The 8,967-nt window shown below is 35.6% G+C and overlaps 1 pseudogene; it reads left to right on the top strand.

Moving 5' to 3' along the window:
* Nucleotides 1-500: 500 nt before the first annotated feature.
* Nucleotides 501-1,978, top strand: LOC704885 (elongation factor 1-alpha 1 pseudogene; annotated as a pseudogene).
* Nucleotides 1,979-8,967: the final 6,989 nt, after the last annotated feature.

Raw genomic sequence — 8,967 nt, 5'->3', positions numbered from 1 at the left:
TCACAGAAGAAGGGACATTTGGTTCTTTCTGAAAGAAGATGACAAAAATGAAAAGTAGTCATTTTCTAGGAATATAAGACGCGAGAAACAGAATGTACAAACCATGAAAGCATAAGGTGTCATAATATAGAAAACTGATCATCCTAAAATTTATTTAGTCAGTGGTTCTGACTTACTTTTCAACAAATCTTTCTCTGGATCTGTTAATACTGTGTTACTGAATGGTTGGGCTGTCAATCTCCTCTGCCGACATCAGCTTGGCTTAAGTGTACTTGTCAAAAAGAAAGGCTTTTGGTTTCATCTGAGACCTACTGAAACAGAGTGCATTTGCATTTTTTGAAAGAGTCCTCTTTGATATTTACAATAGGCTGGTATAATATATTTTCCCGTAGAATTAACAAGGAAACGAAAAGTGTTCTATAAAAATAGTAGAGTTTTTTTTCCCCCCAGTGGGTTTGCCACCAGAAAACAAGTGTTGTGAAAAGTAACCCAAGAGCCAGATGGAAGAGGAACACACTCATAACAGCATTGTTGTCATGGGACATGTAGATGGGGCAAGTCCACCACTACTGGCCATCTGATCCACAAATGAAGTGGCATCGACAAAAGAACCATTGAAAATTTTGAGAAGGAGACTGCTGAGATGGGAACGGGCTCATTCAAGTATGCCTGGGTCTTGGATAAACTGAAAGCTGAACGTGAACGTGGTGTCACCATTGATATCTCCCTGCCAAAATTTGAGACCAGCAAATACTACGTGACTACCATTGATTCCCCAGGACACAGACACTTTATCAAAAACATGATTATAGGGACATCTCAGGCTGACCATGCTGTCCTGATTGTTGCTGCTGGTGTTGCTGAATTTGAAGCTGGAACCTCCAAGAATGGGTGGACCCATGAGCATGCTTTTCTGGCTTACACACTGGGTGGGAAACAACTAATTGTTGATGTTAGCAAAAGGGATCCATTTGAACGATCCTAAAACCAGAAGAAATACGAAGAAATAATTAAGGAAGTCAGCACTTACCTTAAGAAAATTAACTACAGCCCTGACACAGTAGCATTTGTGCCAGTTTCTGGTTGGAATGGTGACAACATACTGGAGCCAAGTGCTAGCATGCCTAGGTTCAAGGGATGGAAAGTCACTCGGAAAGATGGCAATGCAAGTGGAACCAAACTGCTTGAGGCTCTGGACTGCATCCTACCACCAGCTTGTCCAACTGACAAGCCCTTGCCCCTGCCTCTCCAGGATGTCTACAAAATTGGTGGTATTGCTACTCTGTCTATTGGTGGAGTGGAGACTGGTGTTCTCAAACCTGGTATGGTGATCACTTTTGTTCCAGTCAATGTTACAACTGAAGTAAAGTCTGTTGAAATACACCATGAAGTTTTGAGTGACTCTCTTCCTCAGAACAATGTGGCCTTCAATGTCAAGAATGTGTCTGTCAAAAATGTTCATTGTGGCATTGTTGCTGGTGACAACAAAAATGATTCATCAACAGAAACAACTGACTTCACTGCTCAGGTGATTATCCTGAATCATCCAGTCTAAATCAGTGCTGGCCATTCCCCTGTACTGGATTGCCACACAGCTCACATTGCATGCAAATTTGCCGAGCTGAAAGAAAAGATTGATCGCCATTCTGGTCAGAAGCTGAAAGATGGTCCTAAATTCTTGAAGTCTGGTGATGTTGCCATCAGTTGATATGGTTCTTGGCAAGCCAATGTGTGTTGAGAGCTTCTCAGACTATCCTCCTTTGAGTTGCTTTGCTGTTCATGATATGAGACGGAGAGTTGCCATGGGTGTCATCAAAGCAGTGGACAAGAAGGCTGCTGGAGCTGGCAAGGTCACCAAGTCTGCCCAGAGAGTTCAGAAGGCTAAATGAATATTATCTCTAATACCTGCCACCCCAGTCTTAATCAGTGGTAGAAGAATGGTCTCAGAACTGTTTGTTTCAATTGGCCATTTAAGTTTAATAGTAAAAGACTGGTTAAGGATAACAATGCCCCATAAAACCTTCAGAAGGAGAGATGAATGTTTTGTGGACCACTTTTTTTTTTGTAAATGGCAGTTTTAAGTTATTAGTTTTTAAAATCTGTACTACTTTTTTTTTGTTTGTTTGTTTTGAGACAGAATCTCACTCTGTTGCCCAGGCTGGAGTGCAGTGGCATGACCTCGGCTCACTGCAACCTCCGCCTCCTGGGTTCAAGTGATTCTCCTGCCTCAGCCTCCCTAGTACCTGGGACTACAGGCGCTGGCCACTGTACCCAGCTATTTTTTTTTTTTTTGTATTTTTAGTATAGACGGGGTTTCTCCATGTTGGCCAGGCTAGTCTCCAACTGCTGACCTCAGGTGATCCACCAGCCTCAGTCTCCCAAAGTACCGGGATTACAGGTGTGAGCTGCCTCGTCCAGCCTAAAATCAGTACTTTTTTTTTTTTTTTTTTTTGAGACAGAGTCTCGCTCTGTCACCCAAGCTGGAGTGAAGTGGCGCGATCTCGGTTCACTGCAAGCTCCGCCTTCTGGGTTCACACCATTCTCCTGCCTCAGCCTCCCAAGTGGCTGGGACTACAGGCGCCCGCTACCACGCCTGGCTAATTTTTTTGTATTTTCAGTAGAGACGGGGTTTCACTAAAATCAGTACTTTTTAATGGAAACAACTTAACCAAAAATCTGTCACATAATTTTGAGATCCATTAAAACAAAGTTTGGTGAAAAAAAAAAAATAGTAGAAACCTCAACTTATAAGTAATTGCTTATTGTAAACTATACACAGTTGATTCCTAACTTATCAGAAAGTGTGTGGCCAGTTTTTTAAGTCAACTGTTTGGAACTCAGAATTTCCAACAGAAATTGCTGTGTACATAGTGCTCAATTCATAATCCATCAGAGAAATATCCATATCCTTCAATCAAGTATGAAAATAATCCATTTGCCACAATCCTTTGACGGCAATGATTTAGAGTTTTGACTTTAGAGTTTTGAAACAGGATCTTAGCTTGCCATTCTGTTCTGCATTTCAGTTAAAACACAAGGTAAATGGGACAGTAAGGTGTCTGAAGATACATTAGAAAGAAATGAGAGAAATGGAATCAAAGGAGATAAGAAATGGCAGAAAAGGAATATGTATTTGGAGGAGTTGGATGAACTGAGTAACTAAGGACCCATCAAGTTATAGTGACCTCTATCTCATCTACTGTTTTTGATTTTTGATGGTTCAGAACTTTTGGAACAGGAGAGATGGTGCTCTAAAGCTATGCTGTCCAATTTGGTAGCCACCAGACACATGTGGCTATTTAAATTTGAATTAATTAAAATTAAATGCAGCTAACATGTATTTTCTCAGTTGCACTAGTCACATTTCAACCACTCAATACTACGTTTGTTTTATGACTACCATATTGGACTGCAGAGATACAGAACATTTTCATCACTGTATAACATGTATTAGGTAAAGAAGCCAATAGTAAGTATTTTAGGCTTAGTGGGCCATGATCTGTGTCTCATACTCTCCCTTTTTTTTTCACAACCTTTACAAATGTTAAAAACATTATTAGCTCATGAATTGTACAATAAAAATGTAGAGGCTGGACACCGTTGGTTAATCCCTGCTCTGGAACATCTCATCCTTTTCCTCTAACGAAGAGCAGATTAGGAGGTCAGAGGTAGGTTCATGATTACAAAGGTTTTCTTGATCCTAAAATAGGTACTTATGCTTCACGTTGAAATTTCAGCAAAAATAGGGGCATGATCCTTTCTACCTCTGCTAAGAACTGTGATTGGGTCTATGTGTTTCCTCTACCATGCCCTCATGAGCAGGGCCGTATTTTTAATCTCAGTGCTCATGGATGGTGGTACCTGAGAAAATGTATTACAATGTGATTGCTTTGGAAGCATCAGTCTTTCTGTCCATGGCATTTTCAGATGAATAAATTACTAAAAATACATATTGATGAAAGATTCACATGCTCTATTACAATATCATTATAATTAACCTAAAAAGTCATTCTCTATTTAATGTAATGAAGTGAAGCATCTTATAGAGTATTTATGCTCATTTTAAAAAAGATGTGTTATATTTATAGTGAGAGTTTAAATTTATGTATATATTTTGCATCATAAAAATGCGATCATTTGCTACAATTTTTCTATTACTAAAATTCTAAATATTTTATGTTTCTCCTTTAGCTATCCCCACTGGTAATAGTAAATATGAAGTTTCTAATCTTAATTTTGCTTTAAAAACAGAAAAGAAAAATGTAGAAATATTTTCTAAAATATTTATGCATTCAATTCAACAAGATTTGTTAAATATTAACTATGTGGCAAACACTATGCTAATAAGTAGTTAATATTATATATAATATATATAATAGTATTTATATATATATATATTAGTTTGAAGCATGAATAGAATAATTCAATTGTGATTTGACTTAATAACACATTATGTGTTTGTAAAGGGTTTAAGCCCTGTTGGGTATTTGTCATTCACTGCCTAGTTTATTCCTCACAAAAATCTCATAGAGAAGACACTATTATTACACCCATTTTAGAAATGAGGCACATTTGTTTACTTCTGCCAGGATTATCTTTTCTACTACTATATGATCCAGAAAAATGCAATGAGACATGTGAAAACCTCAAGCAGTGCCTAGTTCATGATAAAAACTCAACTATTAAAACTCAAAGCAGTATGACAGTAGAATATAGTAGTTAGGACTACAGGCTCTGGAATCAGACTGTGGTTTCAGATGCACTCCAGCGCCAAAACCAGACAATGACATTGTAAAAGAGGAAAACTACAGGCCAGTATCCCATGAATACAGATGCAACTATCCTCAGCAAAATATTAGCGGATAAAATAAAAGTAATTGTACACTATGACCAAGTGGGAATTATCCTAGGTATGCAAGACTGGTTCGACATTTGAAAATTAATTAATGTAATTCATCACATTAACAGGTTAAAGAAGAAAAATCACATAATCATAACAATAGATGTAGAAAAAGTATTTGAAAAAATCGAACACTCATTTATGGTTAAAACTCTCTACAAACTAGAAGTATTGGCGGACTTCTTCAATTTGCTAAAGAACATTTACAAAAAAAACTATGGCTAGCATCACACTAACAGTGACAAACTAGAAGCTTTTCTCTAAGATTAGGAGTAAAGCAAGAGTATCTCCTCTCACTACTCATATTCCATATTGTACTGGAAGTCCCAGCTAATGCAATAAAACAACAAAAAGAAAACAGAAAAAAGGAAGTAAAAAGTGCACAAATTGGGAAGGAAAAAATAATATTTTCTCTATTCACAGATATCATTATTTATATAGAAAATTCCAAAGAATCAACAAACAAGCCTTAGAACTTATAAGTGATTATAGCAGATTTGCAGGATACAAAGTGGTATGGGTTAGCTGTGTCCCCACCAAATCTCAACTTGAACTGTATCTCCCCGAATTCCCATGTGTTGTGGGAGGGACCCAGGGGGAGGTAATTGAATCATGGGAGCCAGTCTTTCCCATGTTATTCTTGTGATAGTGAATAAGTCTCACAAGCTCTCATGGGTTTATCAGAGGTTTCTTCTTTGCTTATCTCTCATTTTCTCTTGCCGCCACCATGTAAGAAGTGCCTTTCACCTCTTGCCATGATTCTGAGGCCTCCCCAGCAAGGTGGAACTGTTAAGTCCAATTAAATCTCCTGTTGTTAACATACAAAAGTCAGTTGCTTTCCTAGATACCAGCAGTGAACAACTGCATTTGAAGTACAAAACACAAATTCATTTATATGAAAATTAAAAACACACAAAATATTTGTCCAAAAATGAAATACTTAGATATAAATTTATCAAAAACATATAAAACTGTATGAGAAAAATTATAAAACTCTGATTAAAAAAATCAGACAATTTAAATAAATGAAAACATTCCCTGTTAATGTGTAGAAAGATTCAATATTGTTACGATGTCAGTTCTTCCTACCTTAATCTACAGATTCAATGCAATCCCAATCAAAATCTTAGAAAAATTATTTTGTGGATATTGACAAACTGATTTGAAAGTTGAAATAGAAATGCAAAAGACAAGGTGTAACCAAAACAATAACAAAGAAAAATAATTGGCGGATTGATTCTACCTGACTTCAAGACTTACTATAATGGTATAGTAAGTAATAGAGACAATGTGATATTGGTGAAATAGACAAATAGATGAATAGCACAGAATAGAGAAACTAGATATAGACCCAGTTAATACAAATGAGGTCAACTGATCTTTGACAAAGGAGCAAACACAATTTCATGCAAAAATCATAGTCTTTTTTTTTTTTTTTTTTTTTTAAAAATGGTTGTCTATTCACACACAAAAACTGAACATAGACTCAAACTTTATATTGTTGGCAAAAATTAGCTAATAACAGATCATAGATCTAAATGTAAAATAAACAAACTATAAAGCTGCTAAAGGTAATATGGAATAAAATCTAGGTGATCTTGTGTTTAGTGATGACTTTTTAGATACAAACCAAAAACATAATCCAAAAAATACAAAAATAATAAGTTGGGCTTCATTAAAATTAAAGGCTTCTGATCTGCAAAATATACTGTTAAGAAAATTAAAATAAAGGCTTGTAGAAAAACTTTTGTAAAACAAATATCTGATAAAGGACTCATCCAAAATAGACAAAGAATGCTTAAAACTCAACAATAAGAAAACTAACTGTCCGATTAAAAAAACAGGCAAACTATGAGAACAGACGACTCAACAAAGAAGATATACAGATGGCATTTAGGGTGACTTGATGCTCAATATCATACTTGACCAGGGAATTGAGAATGAAAACAGCAATAAGATAGCACTGCACACCACTAGAATAACTAAAATCCAGTACACCGACAACACCAAATGCTGATGAGCACGTGGGGCAACAGGATCTCTCATTGTTTGTGGGAATGTAATATGGTATAGCCACTTTGAAAGACAATCTGGCAGATTTCTTTTCGCCCAAAACGAAGTTAAGCATTGTCTTACCACACAGTCTAGCTATTGCATTTGTTGAGGGTTAATTTGTGTCTCCCTAGAAAGGTATGTTGAAGTGCTAAGTACCTTAGAATATGACCTTGTTTAGAAATAAGATCTTTACTGAGGTTATCAAGCTAAAATGAGGTCATTTGGTTCAGCCCTAATCCAACATAACTAATGTCCTTATAAGAATGGAAAATTTGTACACAAACACAGACGTGCACAAGGGAAAGACTATGTGATGACACAGGGGAGAACTCCATGTAAAATGAAGGCAGAGATTAGCATCTACAAGCCAAGGAACACTAAAGATTGCTGATAATTCTCTAAACACTATTAGATAAGCATGATTATGGCCATAAGAAGAAACCCATGCTGCTGACATCTTGATTTCAGACTCCTACCCTCTACAACTTGACACAATAAATTTCTATTGCTTTAAGCCTCTCAGTTTGTAATATTTTGTTATGACAGCCATAGAAAACTAATACAGAACTCCTGGATACGTATCTTAGCAGCTTTATTCATAATTGCCACAACTTGGACACAAGCAAGATGCCCTTTAATTGGTAATAGAACAATGCAATGGAATATTATTCAATGATTTTTAAAAAAGAGATATCCAGCCATGAAAAGATGTGGAAGCACCTTAAATGAATATTACTTAGTGAGAGAAGCCAGTCTGAAAAGACTAAATACTGTACGATTCCAATGATATTATATTCTGAAAAAAGCAAAACTATAGAGGCAGTAAAATGATCACCAGTATCTAGGGATTTGGCATGAAGGATGAACATGTGAAGCACAGGTAATTTTTAAGACAGTGAAACTATTCTGTGTAATACTTGAATAGTAGATTCATGATATTATGCATTTATTAAATCCCAGGTAACTGTACAACTCAAAAAGTAAACCCTAATGTAAACTATGCATTTTAGTTAATAGTCATGTATCATCAACTGTAACAAAGGTACCATACTATTGTAAGATTGTAATAACAGGTGAAGCTATGTACAGGGGAGAAAGGAGATGTAACAAGAGGGTATAATGTCATTTTCTGCACTTTCTGTTCAATTTTCTGTAAACTTTAAACTGCTCTAAAAACTAAAGTATTTTAGTTTTAAATTTTTATTTTGTTTTTAAGTGATGCATAATTGTACATATTTACGGCTTACAGTGTGATGCTTCAATCATGTATGCGTGGCATAATAATTAAATCAGGGTAATTAAAAAAACTGAAGTCTACTAATTAAAGTAAAATGTAATCCAAAATTTACTAGCTGTGTGTCCTTAAATGATTTGTCTTTCTGGTAACTTGGTTTTCTCCTCTGTAAAAAAGAACTAATAACAGAACAACAACCTTATAGAGTTGTGAGAATCAAATGCAGGTAAATACAGAATCAAATACAGGTAAACACTTAGCACAATGCCTTGTACTTATAAGTACTCAAGCGTGTTGTTAAATAAAGAGAAGGAAGAATTTTATAGGTCACATACTAGTATCTATTTTTAAAGTGGAAGTTTTTGAAATAGCTAGAGACTGGCCAATTAGTAATTTAATGTATAGTATAAAGTCTAATTTCATTACATTTCACACTGGGCTTGTTTGTGACTGGTGCATAGTGTTGAAACAATCATCCAAAATTACCGAATTTACTCTTGGTAATATGCATTTTCTCAAACAAGGTTTAAATGATCTTATACAACTCCTTACATTATGCAGCAGATGTGAACATTGTGTGAAATGTACCAAGTGGAGTTATTATGACAGACAACTATAAACACAACTTAAATGCCTTATCTTCAGTGCTCTATTCAAACAATCCTGTTTGGACAAACAGAAGTTTAGAATCATATTAGCGTACATATAAGATCTTTAGGGACATTTAATAATGGCTTATATATTCTTATTTTATTAGAAATCTTGTCTTTACTAGCAA

The sequence above is a fragment of the Macaca mulatta genome, chromosome 3, assembly GCF_049350105.2.
Source record: "Macaca mulatta isolate MMU2019108-1 chromosome 3, T2T-MMU8v2.0, whole genome shotgun sequence".
NCBI classification, from domain to species: domain Eukaryota; kingdom Metazoa; phylum Chordata; class Mammalia; order Primates; family Cercopithecidae; genus Macaca; species Macaca mulatta.
Note: the sequence above shows the minus strand (reverse complement) of the source record. Positions and strands in the feature narration are given on the sequence as shown.